This window comes from Pleurodeles waltl, chromosome 3_1 (assembly GCF_031143425.1).
Source record: "Pleurodeles waltl isolate 20211129_DDA chromosome 3_1, aPleWal1.hap1.20221129, whole genome shotgun sequence".
Classification (NCBI taxonomy): Eukaryota; Metazoa; Chordata; class Amphibia; order Caudata; family Salamandridae; genus Pleurodeles; species Pleurodeles waltl.
Genome location: NC_090440.1, coordinates 705,988,568 through 706,016,534, shown reverse-complemented (window position 1 = coordinate 706,016,534; position 27,967 = coordinate 705,988,568). Strand labels below are relative to the sequence as shown.

General features: G+C 47.6%; 1 long non-coding RNA gene across 1 annotated transcript; it reads left to right on the top strand.

The window, feature by feature from the left end:
• Positions 1 to 460: 460 nt before the first annotated feature.
• Positions 461 to 27,743, top strand: LOC138283255 (uncharacterized). Its single transcript, XR_011201154.1, has 3 exons — positions 461 to 486; positions 12,956 to 13,007; positions 27,721 to 27,743. It is a non-coding gene; the product is annotated as an uncharacterized lncRNA (long non-coding RNA).
• The last annotated feature ends 224 nt before the right edge of the window (positions 27,744 to 27,967 follow it).

The following is a 27,967-nucleotide window of genomic DNA, read 5'->3' as shown; positions in this document are numbered from 1 at the left end:
CAAAGACTGGGTTCGATATGCTACTAAGCTGCAGAACGGCTGAGCAACTCAACCTTATCTCATTTGCTTTCACCATACACCTTGGAACTGTTGAGAGACTTTTAGCTGAGTTTGGGCAGCTTTTTGAATGGATTGGTTGCCTGAAAGACTGCATTATAGGGTTGCATATTGACAAATCTATACAGCCTGTGGCCTTAAAGCATCGCTGGGTGGCATTCCATCTGCGGCCAAAGGTAGAAAGAGAGCTCAGGAAGCTTGAGCAAGCTGACTGTAATAGGGGTCACAATGATGACACAAAGCCCGTGGTTAGATAGCACACGTATAGTCTTTATTTGCAGACTACAGGACAATGTTTGTTCTCTTTTTTTTTCTTTATGTTGTGTTCTTTGGTCACTCTTCCTCTAGCGTTCACTTCTGGTCTTCTTCTTTTCCAGGGTGACTTCCAGGAGGCACATGTGGAAAGAAAAGAAATGGATACAGACACCGGTAAGTGGCCTATTTGCGTTTTCTTTCCTTTTTTCTGTTTTTCTATTCCTCTCTCTCCCTGTTTCCTCTTTTCTTTCTTCCTGTTATCCTCTCTGCACTTTTTCTTCTGTCTCTCTCTTCTTTCCTTTCTTCTCTTCTACTTGTGGTTCTTTGTCCCTCTCTTCTCTTGTCTTCTGCCCCTCTCTGTCTTCCTTCTTTTCCCTTGGTTGAAGGTTATGACTGACCTTCACTGTACTTTTATACTTCAGAGGGGAGGGGTTATCTAGGCTACTCCTGAGGGTTAGGCGCTTTCCCTCTCCTTCTCTGGTAGCATACCCCAGACCCCAAAACAGAGGGAAAAACTAAAAACAAACAATACCCAAGAAAAAAATAAGTGAAGGGTGTAGGAGGGAAAAATCAAAACAGTAACCAAAGGAACTAACCACAACTCAAAGGAAAACCTCCCCCGTTGTCCCTCCCCGTGTAGGAGGCTGGACTGGCTTGTAGTGAGTACCTAGGGGTACTTGCACCTTGCACCAGACCCAGTTATCCCTTATTAGTGTATAGAGTGTCTAGCAGCATAGGCTGATAGATAATGGTAGCTTAGCAGAGCAGCTGCTTTCTGTACTCCTGAGGAATCACTAACCTCCTGGCAGTTCCAGGTTTAGGATCCCTTGCTTCAGTGTACAAGAGGTTGTCCTCCCAGTAAACTCTGTGAGAGTCACTGACATCCCCATTAGCCTGTTTGACAGCTTGCTGTCTTAGACCCTCTAGTGTGGGACAGGTTTGCTGTGCCACACTCAGCTCCTCCCTGGCAGGCCCCCCTTCACCCAAAAGCTCAGCAGTGTCTGCTTCCAGCTCCTCTGGTGTAGGTTCTGCACAGGGTGGAAATTCTTCTTCCTCAGAAGTAGAATCCACTGTAGAGAGAGGGATAGTAGGAAGTGGTTTGCTTCTACTAGCCCTAGCTTTAGGGAGCACTTGGTCCATTGTTCCAGGATCCAAGCTTCCCTGTCCTTTTTGCTTTTTGGCCGGAGCCCTTGTTAAAGCAAAAATATGCCCTGGGATGCCCAGCATTGCTGCATGGGCCTCCAACTCCACATCTGACCAAGCTGATGTCTCCAAATCATTCCCTAATAGACAGTCTACTGGTAAATCTGAAGCTACCACAACTTTCTTTGGACCAGTAACCCCCCCCCAGTTGAGATTTACAACAGCCATGGGGTGGCTAAGTGTGTTGTTGTGAGCATCGGTTACTTGGTACTGGTGACCAAGTAGGTGTTGTTCAGGGTGAACCAGTTTTTCTATGACCATAGTTACACTGGTTCCAGTGTCCCTGTAGGCCTGAACCTCAACACCATTTATTAGGGGTAGCTGCTTGTACTTATCCATATTAAGGGGACAAGCAACTAAGGTGGCTAAATCAATAGCCCCCTCAGAGACTAATATAGCCTCTGTGGTCTCCCTAACAAGACCAACCCCAACTAAGTTACCAATAGTGAGCCCAGCTACTCCCTTGGATTGGTTATTAGTAGGTTTGCCCCCACCACCACTGCCATTAGTAGGGACACTAGGTGTAGCAGTAGGGGTTGTAGTGGTAGGAGGCTTGGTGCTTTTCTTTGGACAACTGGGATCTGTTGTCCACTGGCCTTTTATTTTACATAAATAGCACCATGTTTTTTTTTCCTTGTTTTGATTAGAAGAGGATTTGGGCCCACCACCCCCACCAGAGTGTTTTTGTGGGCCTGATGAAGACTCATTTTTAGATTTGTCCCCACCCTTGTCAGAAGACTTACCATCCTTCTTCTTGTTGCCATCTTTGTCACCCCCTGTATGAACTTTTCTGTTCACCCTTGTTCTGACCCATTTGTCTGCCTTCTTTCCCAATTCTTGGGGAGAGGTCAGATCAGAGTCCACCAAGTATTGGTGCAACAAATCAGACACACAATTATTAAGAATATGCTCTCTCAGGATCAAGTTATACAGGCTGTCATAATCAGTAACTTTACTGCCATGTAACCACCCCTCCAAGGCCTTCACTGAATGGTCAATGAAATCAACCCAGTCTTGTGAAGACTCCTTTTTGGTCTCTCTGAACTTTATCCTGTATTGTTCAGTGGTTAAGCCATAACCATCCAGGAGTGCATTCTTAAGAACTGTAAAATTATTGGCATCACTTTCTTTCACAGTAAGGAGCCTATCCCTACCTTTTCCACTAAATGATAGCCATATGATAGCAGCCCACTGCCTTTGAGGGACATCCTGTACAACACAGGCCCTCTCAAGTGCAGCAAACCACTTGTTAATGTCATCCCCCTCCTTATAAGGGGGAACTATCTTATGCAGATTCCTGGAATCATGCTCTTTTGCAGGATGACTATGGGGAATACTGCTGCTGCCACCATGGGTTTCTAAACCCAACTTCTGTCTTTCCTTCTCTAGTTCTAAAGACTGTCTATCCAAATCCAGCTGTTGCTTTTTAAGCTTCAGTCTGGTTTGTTCCACCCTCAACTTATTGAGTTCCCTTTCTAACAATCTGTCATCAGGGTTGGTGGGAGGGACATTCCTAGATACAGAGGTGTGATGGGAATGAACAGAAGGAGACCTGTCCCTTACAGAGGGCACCCTAACAGCTTGGCTGACAGTGTAATGTGAGAGCACATCATCTGTATGATGTGACTCCACCTCAGTACCAACTATGCTAGACTGTCTTGTAATGGGCAGGCTAAGAAGTTTCTTTCCTGAACCTTTTCCTGGGGGAGTCCCTGGATCAGATTGGGAACCATTAGCTACTTTTTCAACAGATGGGGCACTTTTAGCCTTATCTTGTTCTCTAAGCATGTTAAGTAACAATTCCAAGGAAGGATTCTTCCCTACACTCAAACCTCTCTCTACACAGAGACTCCTTGCTCCTTTCCAGCTAAGGTGGTCATATGCAAGTTTGGACAGATCAACATTTTGGCCTGTGCCAGACATTTTTAGAGAGAGTTAAAGTGATAGAAAAAGAGAAAAAAGTTTTCAGAACTTTTTAGAAAGACAGAAAAAAAAACTTTTTAAACTTTTAAGAACTTTTAGAAAGTTTAGGAGTACTTTTCAGCACTTTAGAATAGAGTGAAAAGAGGAAATGCAAAACTTTTTGGTTATGTGTATATACACTGAACTTGTTTTGTATATTTTTCTCTTATGAAAAGTACAATGACAAGAATGGTAAGTAGTCTCAAAGCACTTATCCCACCGCTGCACAACCAATGTAGGAGGCTGGACTGGCTTGTAGTGAGTACCTAGGGGTACTTGCACCTTGCACCAGACCCAGTTATCCCTTATTAGTGTATAGGGTGTCTAGCAGCATAGGCTGATAGATAATGGTAGCTTAGCAGAGCAGCTTAGGCTGAACTAGGAGACGAGTGAAGCTCCTACAGTACCACTTAGTGTCATATGCACAATATCATAAGAAAACACAATACACAGTTATACTAAAAATAAAGGCACTTTATTTTTATGAAAATATGGCAAAGTATCTCAGAGTGTACCCTCAGTGAGAGGATAGGAAATATACACAAGATATATATACACAATACCAGAAATATGCAGTATAGTCTTAGAAAACAGTGCAAACAATGTATAGTTACAATAGGATGCAATGGGGACACATAGGGATAGGGGCAACACAAACCATATACTCCAAAAGTGGAATGCGAACCACGAATGGATCCCAAACCTATGTGACCTTGTAGAGGGTCGTTGGGACTATTAGAAAATAGTGAGGGTTAGAAAAATAGCCCACCCCAAGACCCTGAAAAGTGAGTGCAAAGTGCACTAAAGTTCCCCAAAGGACAAAGAAGTCGTGATAGGGGAATAATGCAGGAAAGACACAAACCAACAATGCAACAACAATGGATTTCCAATCTAGGGTACCTGTGGAACAAGGGGACCAAGTCCAAAAGTCACAAGCAAGTCGGAGATGGGCAGATGCCCAGGAAATGCCAGCTGTGGGTGCAAAGAAGCTTCTACTGGACAGAAGAAGCTGAGGTTTCTGCAGGAACGAAAAGGGCTAGAGACTTCCCCTTTGGTGGACAGATCCCTCTCGCCGTGGAGAGTCGTGCCAAAAGACCGCCAACAAGCCTTGCTAGCTGCAAATCATGCGGTAAGCGTTTTTGGATGCTGCTGTGGCCCAGGAGGGACCAGGATGTCGCAAATTGCATCAGGAGAGAGAGGGGAAGTCGAGCAAGACAAGGAGCCCTCTCAGCAGCAGGTAGCACCCAGAGAAGTGCCAGAAACAGGCACTACGAGGATGCGTGAAACAGTGCTCACCCGAAGTCGCACAAAGAAGTCCCACGTCGCCGGAGAACAACTTAGGAGGTCTATCCACTCCGGCGCCCCTTCGGACCCCTGCCCGCACTTCATCTTTAACAAAGCCGACGACATCATCGCCCCGCACCTCCAGACCATCATCAACTCTTCTTTTTCTTCTGCTACCTTCCCCGAATGCTGGAAACACGCCGAAGTCAACGCCCTACTAAAGAAACCTACGGCTGACCCGAGCGACCTGAAAAACTTCCGCCCCATCTCCCTTCTGCCTTTCCCAGCCAAAGTAATAGAGAAGACCGTCAACAAACAGCTGACCACCTTCCTGGAAGACAACAACCTGCTCGACCCCTCACAGACCGGATTCCAAACCAACCACAGCACTGAAACCGCCCTCATCTCAGTCACAGACGACATCAGAACCCTGATGGACAACGGTGAAACAGTCGCCCTCATTCTTCTCGACCTCTCGGCTGCCTTTGACACCGTCTGTCACCGCACTCTAATCACCCGCCTCTGCTCCACCGGGATTCAAGACCAGGCCCTGGACTGGATCGCCTCCTTCCTCGCAAACCGCTCCCAAAGAGTCTACCTCCCTCCGTTTCGCTCAGAACCCACTGAGATCATCTGCGGCGTACCTCAAGGCTCATCACTCAGCCCGACACTCTTCAATGTCTACATGAGCCCCCTCGCCAACATCGTACGCAAGCACGACCTCATCATCACCTCCTACGCCGACGACACCCAACTTATACTCTCCCTCACCAAGGACCCCGCCAGCGCCAAGACCAACCTACAAGAGGGTATGAAGGACGTCGCAGATTGGATGAGGCTCAGCCGCCTAAAGCTGAACTCTGAAAAAACTGAAGTCCTCATCCTCGGCAACACCCCGTCCGCCTGGGACGACTCCTGGTGGCCCACGGCCCTCGGCATCGCACCGACCCCCGCAGACCACGCCTGCAACCTCGGCTTCATCTTGGACCCTCTTCTCACCATGACCAAGCAAGTCAACGCCGTGTCCTCCGCCTGCTTCCTCACCCTCCGCATGCTCCGCAAGATCTTCCGCTGGATCCCCGCCGACACCAGAAAAACCGTGACCCACGCCCTCGTCACGAGCCGCCTGGACTACGGCAACACCCTCTACGCCGGGACCACAGCCAAACTCCAAAATCGCCTACAACGCATTCAAAACGCCTCGGCCCGCCTCATCCTCGACGTACCCCGCAGCAGCCACATCTCCGCACACCTGAGACACCTGCATTGGCTCCCAGTCAGCAAAAGGATCACCTTCCGACTTCTCACCCACGCACACAAAGCCCTCCACGACAAGGTACCGGAATACCTCAACAGACGCCTCAACTTCTACGTCCCCACCCGCCCCCTCCGCTCCTCTGGCCTCGCACTCGCCGCCGTCCCTCGCATCCGACGCTCCACGGCGGGTGGGAGATCTTTCTCCTTCCTGGCGGCCAAGACCTGGAACTCCCTCCCCACCAGCCTCAGGACCAACCAGGACCACTCCGCTTTCCGGAGACTCCTAAAGACCTGGCTGTTCGAGCAGCGATAACCACCCCCTTTGTCCCTAGCGCCTTGAGACCCGCACGGGTGAGTAGCGCGCTTTATAAATGCTAATGATTTTATTTGATTTGATTTGTGCAATGCAGGTTAGAGTGCCGTGGACCCAGGCTGGACTGTGCACAAAGGATTTCCGCCGGAAGGGCACGGAGGCTGGAGTAGCTGCAAAAGTCGCGGTTTCCAACAATGCAGTCTGGCGTGGGGAGGCAAGGACTTACCTCCACCAAACTTGGACTGAAGAGTCACTGGACTGTGGGAGTCACTTGGACAGAGATGCTGGATTCAAGGGACCTCGCTCGTCGTGCTGAGAGGAGACCCAAGGTACGGTGATGCAGTTCTTTGGTGCCTGCGGTTGCAGGGGGACGATTCCGTCGACCCACGGGAGATTTCTTCGGAGCTTCTAGTGCAGAGAGGAGGCAGACTACCCCCACAGCATGCACCACCAGGAAAACAGTCGAGAAGGCGGCAGGATCAGCGTTACAGAGTTGCAGTAGTCGTCTTTGCTACTATGTTGCAGTTTTGCAGGCTTCCAGCGCGGTCAGCAGTCGATTCCTTGGCAGAAGGTGAAGAGAGAGATGCAGAGGAACTCGGATGAGCTCTTGCATTTGTTATCTAAGGAATCCCAAGAGACAGAGACCCTAAATAGCCAGAAAAGAGAGTTTGGCTACCTAGGAGAGAGGATAGGCTAGCAACACCTGAAGGAGCCTATCACAAGGAGTCTCTGATGTCACCTGGTGGCACTGGCCACTCAGAGCAGTCCAGTGTGCCAGCAGCACCTCTGTTTCCAAGATGGCAGAGGTCTGGAGCACACTGGAGGAGCTCTGGGCACCTCCCAGGGGAGGTACAGGTCAGGGGAGTGGTCACTCCCCTTTCCTTTGTCCAGTTTCGCGCCAGAGCAGGGCTAAGGGGTCCCTGAACCGGTGTAGACTGGCTTATGCAGAAATGGGCACCAAATGTGCCCATGAAAGCATTTCCAGAGGCTGGGGGAGGCTACTCCTCCCCTGCCTTCACACCATTTTCCAAAGGGAGAGGGTGTAACACCCTCTCTCAGAGGAAGTCCTTTGTTCTGCCATCCTGGGCCAGGCCTGGCTGGACCCCAGGAGGGCAGATGCCTGTCTGAGGGGTTGGCAGCAGCAGCAGCTGCAGTGAAACCCCGGGAAAGGCAGTTTGGCAGTACCAGGGTCTGTGCTACAGACCACTGGGATCATGGGATTGTGCCAACTATGCCAGGATGGCATAGAGGGGGCAATTCCATGATCATAGACATATTACATGGCCATATTCGGAGTTACATTTGTGAAGCTACATATAGGTAGTGACCTATATGTAGTGCACGCGTGTAATGGTGTCCCCGCACTCACAAAGTCCGGGGAATTGGCCCTGAACAATGTGGGGGCACCTTGGCTAGTGCCAGGGTGCCCTCACACTAAGTAACTTAGCACCCAACCTTTACCAGGTAAAGGTTAGACATATAGGTGACTTATAAGTTACTTAAGTGCAGTGAAAAATGGCTGTGAAATAACGTGGACGTTATTTCACTCAGGCTGCAGTGGCAGGCCTGTGTAAGAATTGTCAGAGCTCCCTATGGGTGGCAAAAGAAATGCTGCAGCCCATAGGGATCTCCTGGAACCCTAATACCCTGGGTACCTCAGTACCATATACTAGGGAATTATAAGGCTGTTCCAGTAAGCCAATGTAAATTGGTAAAATTGGTCACTAGCCTGTTAGTGACAATTTGAAAGAAATGAGAGAGCATAACCACTGAGGTTCTGATTAGCAGAGCCTCAGTGAGACAGTTAGTCACTACACAGGTAACACATTCAGGCACACTTATGAGCACTGGGGCCCTGGGTGACAGGGTCCCAGTGACACATACAACTAAAACAACATATATACAGTGAAAAATGGGGGTAACATGCCAGGCAAGATGGTACTTTCCTACACCCCGCGTTTTACCTCCCCTCCTTGCTCCCCTCCTTCCCCCCTGACATTGTTTAAACCTGCCCACATACCTGCGGAGGCCACGCTCTTCCCGGAGCATGGCTGGGGTTTTGGGGAATTGCCTCCTGATCCTCCCTTGTCTCGGATTGCCACTGGTGGTCCCGATGTCCTCCTGCTCTCCCGGGTCGGAGCGAAGAGTCCCTTTTCTTCCTGCCTTCACCCGGAAGTTCCTCAGGATTGGTTCCTGCCCTGAGGACTTCCGGGTCAGGAAGCACTGCACGACCGGTGCCCCAGGGGTATGGCGGGTCCGATGTTAGTGTCGGCCCGTCACATTCACCCCCCCAGGAAGTGGCTGGTAGAGCTGCATGTCCAACAGGTACCTGGACAGGTAGTCCGCATTAGCGTTGGTATCCTTGTGACGGGCCAACCATGTCAAGGACGCGTGATCCGTAATCAAAGTAAATGGGCATCTGGCTAAATAATAACGGAGGGATTCAACAGCCCACTTGATGGCTAGGCATTCTTTCTCAAGGGTTTGGTAATGGCGTTCTCGTGGTAAGAGTTTCCGGCTGATATGGACCACTGGATGCAGAAACCCTTCACCATCAGATTGGGACAACACTGCGCCTAGACCCATGTCAGAGGCATCCGTTTGGACCAGGAAAAGTTTACTGAAATCCGGGCAACAGAGTTCTGGTGCAGAGGTCAAAATAGTTTTTAAGCGCTCAAAACTGCACCTCTCGAGGGGAAAGGGGGAGGTTAGACCACTTGGTTTTGTTTTACCCAGTAAATCAGTTAGAGGGGCGGCTATTTCAGAAAAATGAGGTATAAACCGCTGGTAATACCCAACCATGCACAGAAAAGCTTGGATGTCTTTTTTTTTCCTGCGGGAGGAGCAGTTGTGTAATGGCTTGTACTTTCTCAATTTGGGGTCGGACCTTTCCTTCCCCTATGATGTACCCGAGGTATCTAATGGTATTATGTCCCAATCTACATTTCTCTGGGTTTGCAGTAAGGTGGGCTGTTCGTAATGCGTGTAGCACATTTCTTAAATGATCGAGGTGCTCCTCCCATGTGGTACTATAAATGACTATATCATCCAAGTATGCAGCGGCAAATGTTTGGAAGGGACGCAGAATCATATCTATGAGGCGTTGGAAAGTAGCTGGTGCTCCGTGGAGACCAAACGGTAGAACTGTAAAATGATACAGGCAAGAGGGTGTGGCGAATGCCGTCTTCTCCCTATCCTCGGCGCTAAGGGGTATTTGCCAATACCCCTTCGTTTGCCCTAACCGTTCCAGTAGTTCATCAATTCGGGGCATTGGGTATGAGTCGAAATGAGATAATGCATTTACTTGCCTAAAATCAATGCAGAATCTGGTGGTCCCATCTGGTTACGGCACTAGGACTTCTGGGGAACACCATGGGCTGGAAGAGGGTTCTGTTATACCAGCGTCTGGCATAGCCTTGACTTCTTGTTCCACTACCTCTCGTTTAGCTTCCGGGATCCTATAAGGTCGTTGGCAGGCTACTTTGTCCCCAATAGTACGTATTTGGTGCTGTACCAAGTGGGTCCTGCCTGGGGTTTTGGAGAACACGTCTAGGCTGGTTAGGACTAGGTGTTCCAACTGCTTCTTTTGTTTTGGTAGGAGGTTTTCATTTATTTGGGGCATTGGGGTATCGGGCTGGGGTGTTATCGTCGTGGGATAGACTGGAATCTCGCTGTCATTTTTGGTGGATATATATAGATTAGTAAGGTTCTCGGGATTCTCATACCATAGTTTAAGAAGATTAATAATGTTCCCTACCGGTTCCATCGGGCATTTCAATCTTATATGTTGTTGGTGTCACTTGGTCAAGGACCGTGTACGGACCTTGCCAGCGGGCCAACAGCTTATTATCGCCAGTGGGTAAGAGTACCAGTACCTTGTCTCCTACATTTAGGCTACGTGGCTTAGTGTGGGAATTGTAATATGACCTTTGTCTTTCTTGGGCATCTCTCAAGGTTTTGTGAGCCTCCTCCCAAATAGTATGTAGATTTTCTCTAAGGTCTTTGGTGTATGAAAGGACGTCCTTTATGTCATCCTCAGACTCTTTCCACTGTTCGGCCAAAATTTTGAGTAAAGTACGCGGTTGTCTGCCAAATAATAATTCAAAGGGACTATGTCCGGTGGACGATTGGATGTGTGTGCGTAAGGGACTAGGGGCAATTTTGTTTTCCCAACCTCTTCCGGAGTCACTTATGACTTTACGTAATAAGGCCTTAATGGGCTTATTATTATAGCGTTCCACTAGACCATCCGTCTGTGGGTGGTACACTGAGGTCCGGATTTGTTTTACCCCAAGGGTTTTACATATTTCTGACATGAGTCGTAACATAAATGAAGTACCCTGATCGGTAAGAATTTCTTTGGGGAAACCAACACGTGAAAATAATTCAATCATGGCCTGGGCTATGGTCTTGGTGTTGATACTAGCTATCGGAATAGCCTCCGGATACCTCGTAGCATAGTCGACTAGAACCAATAAATATTGATGTCCCTTTACGGACGGGGTAAAGGGTCCCACTAAGTCCATGCCCAACTGGGAAAAAGGGACCTCTATTATGGGTAACAGTTGTAGAGGGACAGCACGGTCGTGTGATGGGTTTATGAGTTGACATTTTGGGCATACCTGACAATGTTTTCTAATGTCCCCATAGACCCCCAGCCAATAGAAGCTTTGCTGAACCACTGCTTCTGTTTTTTCCCTTCCCAAGTGGCCTTCCCCGTTATCCCTGTGGGCCAGGTGGAGAACTTGATCTCGATAGCTCTGGGGCACTACTAACTGATATTTCCTCCCTGGATTGTTGGGACATTCCCTAAACAGCAAGTCATTCGTAACAGTAAATGTAGGACCTAATGAGTTCACATTTGAGTCTAAAGCGGTTTGCCACGCATGTTTCAAAGTGGGGTCCTCTCTTTGGGCCTGTCGAAAATTCCCTGCTACAGACATTATAGCCTTTGGGCTAGTGAGTTTGTGTCCTTCCTTATTTGTCTGATAACTCCGCTTTTGTTCCTGTCTCTCTTTTTTGCTGAGCTTCCTTCAGATACTGTTAGCCTCAATGTCGGTGGAAACGAAAGGAGCTTCTTTCCACCATAAATCTGCCACACGGTCCTGAGTGGTATTATTCAATAAGTGAGCGAAATCATCGTAATCAGTTCCTATTATCATGTCCTCACCGAGATTCGGGATCACCCCTACAGAAAGGCACTCTTCTTGTCCTCTCCAATTAATCAAGACCGTAGCCACGGGATATGTTTTCTGGTCCCCATGAACGCATGTTATCAAGACCTGAGCGTTTTGAGTCCATTGGTCAGGCCGTACATAGTCTTGTTTTACCACTCTCTGACTACACCCTGAGTCAATAAGCACGTTCCTTTCTTCGTTGTTAAGCCTCATTGTAGTAGTATATTTCGCCTGATTATGTCCCAACCACAACACCCGGCCCTTCATCATACCAATCTCCATTGGTTCCTCAGGGTCTTTTTTTAATGGGCAATGTTGGGCTATGTGGCCCCATTCGGAGAAATGGAAACATTGTGGTCCTGTCATAACCTCTCTAGAAGGGGTTGGGTGTGATGTAATAGCCCTATCAGTACTGGAGCCAGCTGTTGGTTTGGCATAGACTGGTTTGGAAACAGGAGCTTGTGAGGTCATTGGAGAGGATTTTGGATGAGCTCCTCGGAGGTTGGGAGCTCGATGAAAAGCACAAGCTAAATCAATAGCTGTGCGGTTTTTGAGATCAGGGTGTTGTCTGTCCCAATTGCGCGTGGTGGAGGGGAGAGCATCAAGGTATTGTTCCAAAATAATAGCCTCAAACATCTCAACTTTGGTAGTCTCTGTGGGGTGGAGCTACTTTCCTCCTGCATGATATACCCGATAATACAAGGTACGGGGATTTTCTTGTGGCAACCATTTAGTTTGCCGGAACCGGACACGATAACTTTCCTGATCTAAACCAATCCTTTCAAGGATTGCCTTTTTGATTTCACTATATGGTGTCACACCTCCCGGGTCCACGGCCTGATATGCTGCCTGTAAGTGGCCCGTAAGTAGTGGGGCTATATATTGGCCCCATTTGACCGTGGGCCAATTGGCAGAGCTCGCCACCCTCTCAAAATTAGTGACGAAAGAATCAGGATCCTCATTGTCCTGACACTTTTGAAGAACACTGCTTGGGACGTTGGGATGTACCTTGGTCTGGGCTATGGTTTCTGTCAACTTCCCCGGGGCAGGTTCATGGACCAACTGATTGTTGGCAATGATAGTGGCCTGGCTCTTCAGGGCAGTTTGCAGAGCTTCTCGTTCTTCCTTCGCTTCCTTTAGCTGCTGCTCTCAGACTAACTGGAGATGCCTTTGTCCTTCTGCCAACTGGGCTATCATGTCAGCGAGGGTGGGTTTTTCTTCCATTGCGGCCCCAGCTGTTGTGCGGTCTTCCTGAGAAGACTAATCCCACTTCTGACACAACTGTAATGGGGGTCGCGATGATGATGCAAAGCCTGTGGTTAGATAGCACATGTATAGTCTTTATTTGCAGACTACAGGACAATGTTTGTTCTCTTTTTTTTTCTTTATGTTGCGTTCTTTGGCCACTCTTACTTTAGCGTTAACTTCTCATCTTCTTCTTTTCCAGGGTGACTCCCAGGAGGCACATGTGAAAAGAAAAGAAATGGATACAGACAACAGTAAGTGGCCTATTTCCGTTTTCTTTCCTTTTTTCTGTTTTTTGATTTCTCTCTCTCCCTGTTTCCTCTTTTCTTTCTTCCTGTTATCCTCTCTTCACTTTTTCCTCTGTCCCTCTCTTCTTTCCTTTCTTCTATTATACTTGTGGTTCTTTGTCCCTCTCTTCTCTTGTCTTCTGCCCCTTCCTGTCTTCCTTCTTTTCCCTTGGTTGAAGGTTATGACTGACCTTCACTGTACTTTGATACTTCAGAGGGGAGGGGTTATCTAGGCTACTCCTGAGGGTTAGGCGCTTTCCCTCTCCTTGTCTGGTAGCATACCCCAGACCCCAAAACAGAGGGAAAAAACAAAAACAAACAATAACCAAGAAAAAAATAAGTGAAGGGTGTAGGAGGGAAAAATCAAACCATAACCAAAGGAACTAACCACAAATCAAAGGAAAACCTCCCCTGTTGTCCCTCCCCGCATTTTACCTTCCCTCCTTGCTCCCCTCCTTCCCCCCTGACATTCGTTAATCTTGCCCACACACCTGCGGAGGCCACGCTCTTCCCAAGGCGTGGCTGGAGTTTTGGGGTATTGCCTCAGGGTCCTCCCTTCTCTCCGATTGCCACTGGTGGTCCCGATGTCCTCCTGCTCTTGCGCCGTCCGCAGGTCCTTCACCGCTCCCGATGTCGCGTTCTTCTCACTCGTCTTCCTCCTGCTCTCCCGGGTCGGAGCAAAGAGTCCCTTTTCTTCCTGCTGTCACCCGGAAGTTCCTCAGGATTGGTTCCTGCCCGAGGACTTCTGGGTCAGGAAGCGCTGCACGTCCGGTGCCCCAGGGGTATGGCGGGTCCGATGTTAGTGTCGGCACGTCACACTGACATAATCGAGAAGGTCCCACACCATGGGTATCACCAATCGTGATTGCACGGAAACCCAAACAGCCTGGTGAGGTAAGGATCTGTGTCGACATGCGTTTGCAGAACGTCGGCATTTAGTGAGAACGTCACTTGACACCTACTGTAGATGACATTGTTGCAGAGGTTGCAGGATCACAGTGGTTTTTGAAAATGGATCTGCATGCTGGATACCACCAGCTAATGTTCGATCCTGACTCCCGAGGCATAACAACCTTTTCCACTCATGTTGGTCTCAGAAGGTATAAACGTTTGAGTTTTGGGATATCCAGTGCCGCTGAGGTCTTTCAGGGCGCTATTCGTGGGGTGCTTGCTGGTTTACCAGGAGTTATCAATGTCAGTGATGACATCCTAGTGCACTCTCCCACCATAGAGTCACATCTTCATCGTCTCAGAGCGACTTTCCAGAGACTTCAAGAAAGTGGTCTTACACTTCACAGAGATAAGTGCGCCTTTTTGCAGAACGAGGTTGCATTTTTTGGCTACCTTTTCTCTGGAGAGGGAGTCATGCCTGATCCTGCCAAGGTAAAAGATATCCAGTCAGTGTCAGCCCCTACCAATGTATCTGGTGTTCGCAGCTATCTGGGCATGATAAATTACTGTGGGCGTTTTATCAAGAACTTAACAGTCATAACGGCCCCCCTCAGAGACCTAATAAAGTCCAATGCGGTATGGGAGTGGGGACCTGAACAAGATGCTTCATTCCAACCCACCAAGTCAGCGTTATCAGAGCACACCACGTTGGTATATTTCGATCCCCATAAAGAGTTGGAGTTATCAGTTAATGCCAGCCCCACTGGTTTGAGGGCAGTGTTGGCGCAGAAACAACTGGATGGGGAGTGGGCTCCTATGGCGTATGCCAGCCGTGCGTTGACAGAGACTGAGCAACTCTATTCTCAAATTGAAAAGGAGGCCATTGTGGTGCATTGGGGCTGCAGGCATTTCCACCTTTATTTGTATGGCTAGCCATTCGCTGTACCACGGATCACAAGCCCCTAATACCTCTGTTTAATGGATCCTCTTCCAAACCTCCACCACAAATCGAGAAGTGGATTCTACAGCTGCAAGATTATTGCTTTCAGGTGGTCTACAGACCTGGCTCTCTCAATCCTGCAGATTACCTGGCACGACATGCCCGATCTGCTACTCCTTGAGAGGTTGCTAATGTGGATGAAGTAGAGGAGTACATGAGGTTGGTGGTAGAAAGATCACAACCATTGCCTATTTCAATTGATGAAATCAAAATAGCTACGGACGGTGATGAGTGTCTGCAGCTGGTGCTGTCGGCAGTTGGTTCTGGCAGGTGGCATAACATTCTTCAACATGTGACTCAAAGGACTGCGAAGACCCGGATGATGTTATCCTCATTACATAAGGCCAGGCATGAGCTGGCTGTATCTCCTGAAGGATATTTACTGAGAGGTCCAAGGCTTGTGATTCCTCCTTCCTTGCAGAATCAGGTAGTGGAGTTGGCACACTCCTCATACCAAGGGATGGTCAAGACGAAATCAAGGTTGAGGAGTAAGGTGTGGTTCCCGGGACTAGATGACCAAGTGGAAAGAGTAGTGCATCAGTGTTTGATGTGTCAAGCGGTTGGCCCAGCCGAAACTCCCCCACCGGTTATCACAGAGACAATTCATCCTGTTCCGTGGTTCCGGGCCAGTGCAGATTTTGGGAATTTGCCAGATGGTTGTCACATGTTTGTAGTGATCGACGATTTCTCTAAATACCCAAAAGTTGAAATTGTGGGGTCCATCACTGCCTCTCAGACCATCCCTCGTTTAGAAAAGATCATGGCCACGCATGGGCTAGTGCAGGAGATTAGAACGGACATTGGACCACTGTTCTCCAGCCAAGAGTTTGCTGAGTATCTGCAGTCTTGAGGAATCATTCACAAAAAAATGACTCCTCACTGGCCTCAGGCTAACGGAGAAGTGGAACGTTTCATGAGAACCCTCAACAAGGTGCTAAGAATTGCAGTAGCGGGTGGTCATAATGTGGACTGTGCTGCATATGCTTTCTTGCGTAAGTATCGCCTCACTCCACATGTCAACACTGGCGAAACGCCTAGTTCGTTGTGTATGAATCGGAGAGTAAGAGACACCATCCCTCATGTGCATGAACCCTCTGAAATCCATGATAGAGTAAGTGAGGTGCTTTCAAAGAGAAAGGACAGAAATGATAAGACATCGAGGAAACGGAGAGCAAAAAGGAGAGTCGTCAATGTAGGTGATTATGTTTTTGTAAGAAACAGACAGGGAGGAAGCAAGTTTATGCTGCCTTTTGAGAAAGATCCTTTGGTGGTGAGTGCCATCCAGAGCTCCATGGTAACTGCCAAAAGGCACCAGGAGACCATCACAAGGAACATCTCATTCTTCAAAGTATTTAGTATGCCAGACTGTGAGGTGGCAATGGAACAGGGATCCCCATTACCAAGTTCATTTGAGGATGATGATGGAGGAAGGGTGGATCATCATGGCAGTGGGTCTCTGTCTCAGAGTCCTGTGGTGACTGTTAATAACCCTCAGACATCTGCTCGAGGGGGGGGTGCTGACATGCAGAATTCGGAGTCTGCTCAAGTTTCAGATCTGGAGGCGGCTGACTCCATGCCAGTCAACTCACTGCCTCCAAGACAAGGGCTGGACCGGTACAGTTTACGCCCTCGACCACCACGTTCAACTAGGCTGCAAGGATTTGTAGTGGACTGATTACATGTGGTATTTGTTTTAATACGCATCGTTATGGTGTACTGCCTTTAGTATAGTATTTTCGTTTGATATATTTTCGTGTTTTGTTTGGGTTAAGGAGGAATGGTGTGTTCGTCATGGGCGTGCACATGACGCACACAGATAGAGGGAGATGATGTTAATCTCCCCTGTATTTTGGACCAGAAGTGGTACAGCCGGTGACATGTAACCGGAATGAATAAAACGGCCAGGGAACGTTTCCCCAGGGCTAATGACGAAGTATCGGTCAGTGTGTGTTAATTATCTGGAACTGAGTGGGCCTGTGTTCAGCTGCACCATGGGTGCACGACACAACATCCCAAATCCCCCGCAGAATACGATAAGGAGCCCTTGAGTCTTCTATATCTCACAGAATATTCACTCGGTTGATTAGGGCACCCCCGCCCCCCCCACCCCCCAGGTCTGGGGCCCTTGAAAGGTTGGACCCCCGCTGCTCCGCAGGGGCCTGCGTTACATCCCTTACCATGGGTCTCCCTACGAACTTTCTGGCTCTGATACATCTTCAACCTTCGAGGAACACTTTCTATAAAAGGACAGGCAGAACAGAGGGTTTCCTATTACTCATGAGGTGTTCCCAGAAGGGTGCATTCTGTTGTGCAATTTACTAAGCCCGGGCCTTCTTTGTGTGTAGGGGCAGGCAGGGGCGCATCCGGGAGCGGCGTGGACGTCATACCGAACCGCTGAGAAGTGGAAAGAGCCGGCTGAGAGGAAGACGGAGTACACAGGCCGAATAGGAAGCGCCTCGGTGACAACAAAACAGACCGGCCTAGGCCAGTCTCGGCGTCGCGCTGACGCAAGGTTGTTTGTGCACGAGACTGAGGCACAGAGGACAAAAGTTTCAAGCTTGGGCTAGTCCAAGTCGTAAATCAACGCATCCCAGTGAGTCACAGCTTTTCTAAAAAAAAAAAAAAACACACAAAAAAAAAAAAAAAATCAAGGGATTACACCTGCCATCAAACAAACCCAGCTGCCTCCCTTCTATATCCGCATTATTGACAACAAGAGTTTGTGGTCAAACACAGTTTGCTATATTGGCCAACAATAACTGTTAAATTTAGCAAGATGACATGCTATTCATAACTTTATTGACGTTGTGTTTGTTTACCTAAGTTATTGAGCTACGCGCGTGGGCAAGCGAAATATTGGACACTTCCTCGACTTGCAGAAGGATGTCGCACGATACAACTAAGTGTTAATTTGTAAACGAGTGAGTGCCGGTGGCCAAAACTGTAACCAGAAGCCTGCGGCATTTACATGTTGACGCGGAAAATGCCTAGGCCTCGCAGTCCATGCTCTCTTCAATCCACGGCCAGGCTCTACCTGCCCATTTATATTATTCCGCCAGGTTCCTGTGTTCTCCCTCTGTGCATGGTTTTCCTTCCTTTTCTTCCTACTTGTGTGTTTGCCCCCTGTCGCTGTCTGTAAATATCTGATGAAGAAAAATAAGTTCTGCTAAAATGAATGCCAGTGCCCCTTACTTTTAACCACCTGCTGAAATGAAGCACTGCAGCTAAGGCATAAACGATAAATATCCAGCCACGCGTTTATCGCGCGTGTTTTAAAGGCACACTGCTGAAAATTAAAATAATGTCACCATAAGGTCTGAAAAATCGTGAGCCTCTTGTCAAAAGTGATTGCGTCGCCTGCCAAGCTACCTCAAAAGGTTGAGAGGTTTGATATTACCAGTAATGCAGCCGTTACCTGTAAATGGCATATGCTGTTATTTTTGTTATACTTTTGGGGAATACTTTTGTTTAACGTGGCTTGGCACAATTTGCCTTACAGTGCTCTATGTGCCAGTCCATAGTGGTGCTGACAAGTTCCAATCAAGGTCCACATAAGTTACAAGTGTTACAGCATTTCTATTTCTTTCCCGGCACCTCAAGCAAGGGATGGTCCCTTCCCACTTCCACTATTTCCACTAAGCATTTACGTTTCCCTTACAATCTTATAAAGCACTTTCTAGGATTGCCACCTGCCTCACAAAAAGATACCAGCAATTGTTTAGGTTTCACTCTTGCAAGGCCTCCTTTAGTTAGTTTACAGTGGGCTTAGAGGCTGCCCATTGCTCAAGATTGGTTGGCTTCATTGTCACTCTCATTTGCTTGCTTCCTAATCGTATGCTTCCATCAGCTCCGGATCCTTCCTCTTTTTGTATGTGTCCCTCACCTGCATGATGGATGCATTACTGAGTCCTTCCTCAGCTAGCTTTTTCACATGCTACTTTTTTCTTTTTAAGAGCTTGATGAGAGTGCATGTGTTTTCCAGCTATGTCCCTCGTCTCCCCAGCAGGTTCCTCTCCATTCAGCTCCCACCACCCCACTGTTGTCCACATGCACACCCCAGCCCCTCTCGGCCACCCTATGTTGTCTGTAGGCTTGCCCCAGCACCCCCACTCACCCTTGGTTGTTCGTGTGCTTGTCTGTTTGCTTCTCACAGCCCCTCATGCCCACTGTATGTGGCCCTTGTGTTTTCCCCAGACCCTCTTGTTCACTGTCTGTTATCTGTGTGCTTGCCCCAGCCTCTCCTGCCCGTCCTTTGTTGTCCATGTGATAGCCCTGCTCTCAGTTGTCTGTGTGCTTGCCTGAACCACTGGTGTCCTTGTGATTGCCCCAGCCCCTCCCTCCCACCCTCTGCTGTCCGTATGCTTGCCCCAGCCCCTCCAGCACATCTTCCGTTGATCATGTGCTTGCCCCAGCCTCTCTTCCTCCGTTATCCGTGGGCTTGCCCTAGCCCTTCTTACCCACCCTCCACTGTCTGCATGCTCCCTGACCCCTGTCGCCCGTCCTCAACCCCCCACCAGGGTCATCCTCTCCGCCCTCCTACCGTGTTGCCTCATTCTCCAGCTGACTTCCCGTAACAAACGGGGGGGTTTGAGAATGAGGAAACACAGAGGGAGGGATGGCGGCAGAAAATTACACAAGTGGGAGAAGAGGACAGATAAAGAAATAATAGTAACTAAAAAAGTGCTGTGACACAGTCAGTGTTTATATGCTGCACGGCATGGCAACAAAGCATTGCCAAAGTCAATAGCTCTAGTAGGCGAGGCCTATTGGCTTTGCCAATGCTTGTTTGTCTTTTTCCATTCTGGAAGGGTTAAGAGCTTCTAGGTGAAAATAAATGTGCTCAGGTGTCTCAGTATTCTTTTATAACATGTCATTTATCCCTCTGCTTTGAAATACCAGACTTCACGACTTTCCCCAATACTTTTACTGATGTGGACATAAAAATACAGGCCAACCTGGTAAAGTACAGGCTAGATGGCAACCCTAACTGAGTCTCCTTTTGGTTACTCCAAAGTGATGAAAGTCTTGAGAAAGAAGGAATTGTGGTGCCTAGAGATAATGTACCAAGATGCCACGGAAATGCTGGTGGTGCTATGCAAATAACACCGTATAGCATCTCTAGTCTGTTTGGTCAGAAACATGCCTGATGTTCTTCGGGCACATCCTCTTCGTCTCACAAAAATCTAAATTTTAAACTGTTAGACTCAGATTTACAATTGCCTTACGACGTGCAAAGCAGCACAGAGTTTCCTATATTATAGCCATATACCCCGCAGCTGAGGGGCTATGCTAGTTTTTAAAGGGTCTGAACCTGAGTTGTAGGTCTGAGCTGCAGCCGAGGACCTATAATGAGGGAGATGGCCTTTAAAAACCAGTATAGTCTGAGGCAGAAGACTATAGAGCTATTAGAACATTCTACCCAGCAGGGGTAGAATATTCTAAATTAAAACAGAGCAACATAAAGACCAGCATTGGAATGTTGGAGCAGAAGGCTTATACCAGTCTTTACAAGGCAAAAGCTACTCCTTTTTCATTGTCTTCAATCAAGCTCTCAACATTCCAATGTTCTACAATAGCTTTATAGCCTGCTGTAGCGGGCTATACCACCAATTAAAAGCCTGCTGCAGCATTAAAGGCCGAAGGCGAGGGCCTTTAACAAGGGAGCAGGACTTTAGTGCCCGCTAAAGCTCAGCTACGAAGGGCTATAAGGCTTTTAGAACATTCAGTCACTAGAGAGCAGAATGTTCTAATAAATAAAACAAAGGCCTCACGGAGCCCGAGGAGATTGAAATCCCCTTGGGCTCCGTGAGGCCTTTGTTCACACAGTTGTTGCTGTGTGAAAAACATTTGAATGTTGGAGCTCCGGGCTTATAACAGCTGTTACAAGCCCAGAGCAGTCCACTTTCTTCAGTGGAGCTCTCAACATTCTCTCAACATTCCAATGTTCTAATATAGCCTTAGAGCCCGCCCTAGCGGGTTATACCGGCCATTTAAGGCCCACTCCAGCGTTAAAGGCCCGAGCCAAAGGTTCATGAGACCTTTGTTCACAGCTATAGCTGTGAACAAAGAACATTGGAATGTTGACGCTCCTGGCTTTTACCAGTCAGTAAAAGCCCAGAGCACTCCATTGGCCCCAGTGGAGTTCACAACATTCCATTGTTGTAATATCTAGTGTAAAAGATGTTTGTCCTGCAAAAGTGACATTTTCTCAGTACAAAAATATATTTGTGCTGTTTTGCTTTGGTTCGAGCATTACCAGGCATTCTGTGGATCATTACAAATACATATGCTCACCTCACCGGACTTTGCATCAAAAATGTAACACCTCCTGAAGTAGGCATTAACTAGGGAAAATGTGTTTATTTTTTAAAAATCATGCATTACATGTGTTCTGCTTTGCACAGCACATTTTCACCGTGTGGGATTCTTCTGAGTTTGTCGAGGAATAGAAATGTGTACTGAAAGCATGTGCTTCAAATGCAAACTCTCTGCTAAACAATGCACACTCCACTCTGCACCATGGTGCAAGACTTTGCATAGCATAAGGCAGCATGTTTGTGTGCCAGCAGATAGGATGACACCAGCACCAGGCCAATCTAATAGATATGGCTCTGCACTGTGTTTTCACCATGTGCAACGCTGCACAGCAAATTTGGTATCACTTTTGCATGAAAAATATGTAAACCTGGCCCATAGCATCCTAAATGGATTCATGCCATGCCTGTGAAAATAAATGTAGCCCAATAACTGCTGTTGGGCAGAGCAAATGTATTGATAAATAATAACCAATCTTTAGAGACGTGTTTTTTAGGAAATCATCCAAACTGTTCTCTGCTGTGAAATGGTAGGTGTTGGACGCAGACCAAGCTGGTATTTACTCCACTCTCTTGGGCCAGCAGGGTGGCTACCGAAGGCTGTACTGGCCATACTGAGCATCAGGTATTTCTCCAGGAGGTTAGAAGGGTGGGGGCAGCTTTTGTTGCTGGGGTGAGGGCAGATTTGTGGCAGTGCAGCAATTTTAAAAGCACTGCAGAGTTCCTTGTATATCCAAAAGTTGTCAGGCAACAATAAAAGTGCCAAGATAACTCTGGTGATTAATGTAACTGCTAGAGAGAGATGGGAGTTTTGTCCAGTGGCAGTCTTGACTGATCTAAGGTAGCAGAGATAGTTAATATGCCTGCTGCAAAGAATGTGTACTATGCAGATGACAAAACAGTATTTTATGTGCAGTGCTAAGTGAGATACTGCTTTAGTGACATAGAGTCTTTTGTTAATGTGCAATTCATAACTTTCAATCATAATCTAGCACAGTGAGCTATGAACTGCCACAGAAGAGCTGCATGGTACAGGCTAGAAAGGTATGTTTTTGTCAGTCTATAATTATCCTAATTTGGCTAAACAGGGTTTGTTTGGGTAGAAATAAATTGTTAATAATAAAGTCATCTCTAACCACTGTGTTACATTCTGAATCCCGAGTTTATGCTTCCCCAGACCAGGAACTCTTAACAATGCCTACCAGTATGTATGACATGTGAATCCTGCACCATGTTGTCCTCTTTGTCTTAAGTAACGTGTTCTATACACTGATTTACACACATCTGATTCATTGTCTCTCTATGTGTGTGTGATGTAAAGTGCTCCAACACCCTACCCTGGTATGAGAGGCGCTATAAAACAAATGAAATACATGTGAGAGAGGGTCTTTGGAGAGATGAGGCACTGTTAGAGGGTGGTGGTGAGGGAACCATTGAAAAGCCCAATAAAGATTGCCATATCCTGGTGCACTGTAAAGTCATCATTTACTATGCTTTAAAGACAAATACAATTGGATATATAATGAAAAATGTGTCTTAGAATGCACAGTTTTTGCCATTTTTCCCCAAATTTTCATGGGGGGGAGAACCTCCACAAGCCCCACTGTAGTGGTCAGACCCGCTTACTATGCACCCTATGGGGGCTGGCCTGACAAAACTTGCCAGGGCTGCTTTGGGTTCACAATCCGGCTCTGTGGCTAACCTCCACTTCTCCTACTTTGGGACATGGAGAATAGGAAAACTTGGACAAAGATGCTGGGACATAGACAGTGGGACCTGGAGACTGGTACAAGTATGTAAGAATGAAAGTCTCGAGAAAGCCACAGAGACAAGGACAAAGAGACAAGGTGTTAAAAATGGGGGCCCAAATTTAAAAAGGCCTACCGCCACATTAGCGTCATTTTTTTGATGGTGATGTGGCGTTAGGCCTGCAAATGCATTGTGCCACTTTGCAACCCTTTGAGCCACATTATCCATGCGCCATGCATAATGTATGCAAAGGGGGCATTCCTGGACAAGGAGAACCACAAATATGGCGCAATTACATCTACGAGATTTCATTGTGCCATTTTTGGCAGAAAGTCTGGACTACTCTGAGACATTAATTGTCCAAACTGATGTTTCAGAGGTGGAGGTGGGGGCAGTTCTTTCTCAACTCCACACTGAGGGTCAGGATCAACCAGTTGCATTTATAAGCAGAAGGTTGACCCCTAGAGAGAAGCATTGGTCAGCTATCGAAAGGGAGGCCTTTGCTGTGATCTGGGTCTTGAGGAAGCTGAGACCATATCTGTTTGGCACTTACTTCATTGTTCAACCAGACCACAAGCCCCTTCTATGGCTCAAACAGATGAAGGAAGAAAACCGAATATTGTTGAGGTGGTCCATATTTCTACAGGGAATGGACTATACAATGAAACATAGACCTGGGAGTAACTACTCCAATGTAGATGGACTCTACAGATATTTCCACTTAGACAATGAAGATTCATCTGGGCAAGGTTAGCCTTCTTGTCCTTCGTATGGGGAAAGGGTTGCGTAGGAAAGCACCCACTTTCTTGGCATGGTTACCCCCATTCTCTGCCTGTTGTCAGTGTGTTTGACTGTGTCTACTGGGTTCCTGCTAACCAGGACCCCAGTAGTTTTGCTCTTTCCTCTAAATTGTACATTGCTAACCAGGAGCCCAGTAGTTTTGCTCTCTCCTCTAAATGTTACCTTTTTCTTCCCACAGTTGGCATACTGATCCCCCCATGTAAGTCCCTAGTATATGGTACTTAGGTACCCAGGCCATTGGGGTTCCAGGGTATCCCTATGGAGTGCAGCAGTTATTCTGCTACCCATAATGGAGCCCATGCAAAGGGTTCTGCAGGCCTGCCATTGCAGCCTTCTTGAAGTGGGTGCACACCCATTTCCACTATAGGTCACTACACCAGGTCACTATAAATCACCCCTATGGTAGGCCCTCTCAGCCCAGATGGTAGGGTGCAGGTACCTGTGTGTTAGGGCGCCCCTGCACTAGCAGAGGTGCCCCCACAAACTCCAGATCCATTTTACTGGACCTTGTGAGTACAGGAATGCCATTTTACACGTGTACTGGGTATAAGTCACTACCTATGTCCAGCTACGTTATGGTAACTCCAAACCTGGGTATGTTTGGTATCATTATTGGTTCCAAGTATTGGAAGTATGATTCCATGCACTCTGGGGGCTCCTTAGATGACCCCACAGCATTGCTACCACCAGTCTTACAGGGTTTTCCAGGCAGCCCAGCCCCTGCCACTCTCAGACAGGTTTCTGCCCTCCTGCTGCTTGATCTGATCAAGCCCAGGAAGGCAGAGCAAAGGATTTCCTTTGGGAGAGGGAGGTAACACCCTCTCCCTTTGGAAACAGGTGTGAGTGGCTTGGGAGGGGTAGCCTCCCCAAGCCAATGGTTTGCTTTGAAGGGCACATTTGGTGCCCTCCGTGCATAAACTAGTCCACATCGGTTCAGGGACCCCCAGTCTCTGCTCTGGCGTGAAACTGGACAATGGAAAGGGGAGTGACCACTCCCCTGTCTATCACCACCCCAGAAGTGGTGCCCAGAGCTCCTCCAGAGGGTCCCTGGGTTCTACCATCTTGTTTCCAAGGTTGGCAGGGAACTCTGGGAATATCTGAGGGGCCAGGCCAGGCAGGTGACGTCAGAGCCCCCCCACTCCTGATAGATGCTTACCTGTTTATGTTACCATTCGCCCTTTCAAGGCTATTTGGAGTCTCCCTCTTGGGTGGGTCCTCAGATTCGGCTTGCAAGATTCCAGCAGGACTCCTCTGCAACCTCTTCTTTGACTTCTGGCCACTGGAACAGTGACTGGATCCTCCAGGAACCGACAAGTGCTGCTATAACGAAGAAGATTCTTCTGCAACTTTGTTTCCATGTCTCCTGCCAGCTTTGCAACATTTCCCCAGCTGTGCATCCTCGGAAGACTGCAACTCTTCAGCCTGCACAAGAAGAAGCAGAAATCTCCCTTGGAGTGAAGGAGTCACTTCCCTGCAACTGCAGGCACCTACAACAAGCGACGACCAGCTGCGTGGATCTCGTTTCATCTTGAGCTGCATGGATCCTGCATCACAGGTGGTGGTCCGGAGTAGTCATCTTGGTCTTCTCTGCCAGCTGTCCAACTTTGGTGGAGGTAAGTCTTTGCCTTCCCATGCAGGAGAGTACCTCCTCTGCAGTGCGTCTCTTGCAGCTGCCAAGGATTGTTTGGATCTCCTGCAAGGGATTTTTAGGCGACGTGTAGCTTCAGCACTGCATCCTGCAAAGCACAGCCTCCTGTGTGGTTCTCCTGCAGCGTGGGATCCTCGTTTGTAGTGCTGCGTGGGCTTCTTCTGCGACTCCTGTGTCCCCATCCTGTGGGACTCCTTTGGGTGCTGTCTCTGCTCCTGTGGACTCTCTGCAATACTGAGGGTCTTCTGTAACTCCCCCTCCTGGGTTGAGTCCTCCTGGGCCTTGCTGGTCCTGGTAGCACCCCTTTTCCACTAACCACGAGTTTGCCTTTGCCAAGGCTTGTTGGTGAAATTCCTTCACCGACACCCATCTGCAATCTTCCTTCCACCGTGGGGCTTCATCTGCATCCATCAGGAACTCTTTCTTTTCTAAAAGTGGCATTTTCAAACAGACAATCTAAAAACCAACTCTATCAAAAGATGTACTTTTAAATTGTGAGTTCAGAGACCCCAAACTCCATAGCTCTATCTGCTCCCAATGGGAAACTGCACATAAAATATATTTAAAGGCAGTCCCTATGTTAACGTGTGGGAGAGATATGCCCTGCAATAGTGAAAACCAAATTTGGCAGTATTTCACTATCAGTATCAGAAACACACCAGTATATGTCCTGCCTTTTAAATACACTGCACCCTGCCCACAGGGCTACCTAAGGCCTACCTTAGGGGCACCTTACATGTACAGAAAGGGAAGGGTTGGGCCTGGCAAGTGGGTGCACTTGCCAGGTCGACATAGCAGTTCAAAACTACTCACACAGACACTGCCGTGGCAGGTCTGAGACATGTTTACAGGGCTACTCATGTGGGTGGCACAATCAGTGCTGCAGGCCTACTAGTAGCATTTAAATTACAGATTACTAGGGATGTATTAGTAAATCAGATATGCCAATCATGGATAAACCAATCACCAGTACAATTTACACAGGGAGCACTTGCACTTTAGCACTTATCTGCAGTGGTAAAGTGCGCAGAGACAATAAACCAGCAAAACAGATCGGAAAAAATAGGAGGAAGAAGGCAAAAAGTTTGGGGATAAAACTGCAAAAAGGGTAGTTTCCAACACAAGGGGACTGGAACATAGTCACAGAACGCAGATCTTAGAAAATAGACACAAGCTTTGGACATTGAGCATAGCTGTTTGGAAAAAAACACTGTGACATGGACCTTGAGAAGCATATACAACGAACGTCCTCAGAAACATTATCACAGGTTGCAGACAGTTCAAAACTAGGCTGCAAGACTATTGTATTCTCAGAAAGCCAGACCCTGTGAAACTGTCATTGAAATCACTCCCCTTGTTACCAGTCGATCAATTATTTCGTTCATGTTTTTTCACACCATTCACAGACCCTTCTGTGAAATTAGCCTGACCCACTTAAACAATGACACCTCTTTGCATGCCTAGAAATGTCCCTTGATGAGCCATATATGACTTTATCCATTTAAAATGTTTAAATGCTTAAAAGATGATGGAAGAAGCCTACGTGTGCCAGGCCCCACATTTTAGAATAAACTCACTACTTTAGGGTTGAACCCAACCTCTTAAATTTCTTCAAACAGAGCAGTTTAAACTGGACTTCAAGTAAGTACACTTGTATGGGTAACAATGGCAGAATGTTGGCTAGGGGTATGTGGCATCACAATACACTGTATCTACTCCATAAGGCCATAAGGTTCACCTCTTGGCATCATCTTTCTTTAGTGCATGAAGTATGTTTAGCACTCTGTCAAGCTCTGAAGTGCCCACATTTTGACGATGCAGCACTTTAAAAAACTCTGTAAATGAATAAGTGATGGGAACTGGCATTGTTAAACTGAGCTTTGATGGACACCAAGTGGTAGAAAATGGTGTTGTGAGGTTATTTTAGCAGCTTTTTATGGGCACGTTATTTTAGACATAGGCCTGCAGCCTGTGCCCTTTAGCTTAGCAACAATTCATATTATCAATTTTATTTCCTGAGCAGAAGCTTCGTTCTGAGGCGATGTTTAATTTTCTTTTATCCCGTACACTTTTAATACAGAAACTGTTTTCATTTGTTTGTCTGACATTCTCACTCTGTGCTCTGCTCAAGGCTGTACCTGATAATATTGGCAGTATAAAGTGGAAAACCACAATCTTTGCCACTTCATGAGAAACATGTGTGTTCTTATGTTAGGGCAGTTTTCTCAGAACACCAGCTGTTTTATTATAAAACATCTCTCTGTACCTATATGTTAGAGGGAGAATTTCAGCCAGAAAATTGCCACCGCATGCTGTCGCTTCATTGCAGCTGTCTGCTGAGACTTGACTTCTTTTCCGCATACATGGGAGATGACTCTCAGTAGACCAACAGCCCTCTTCGCTGCTACCAAATTCAGGTATGGGGAATGGTGTCTTCCTAGGGATCCTGAAGGGCGGATTAGGGCTAACACTGCTGTGCTTTATTACAACACCTAGCACTCTGACACTATGGTGGGACTTTTCT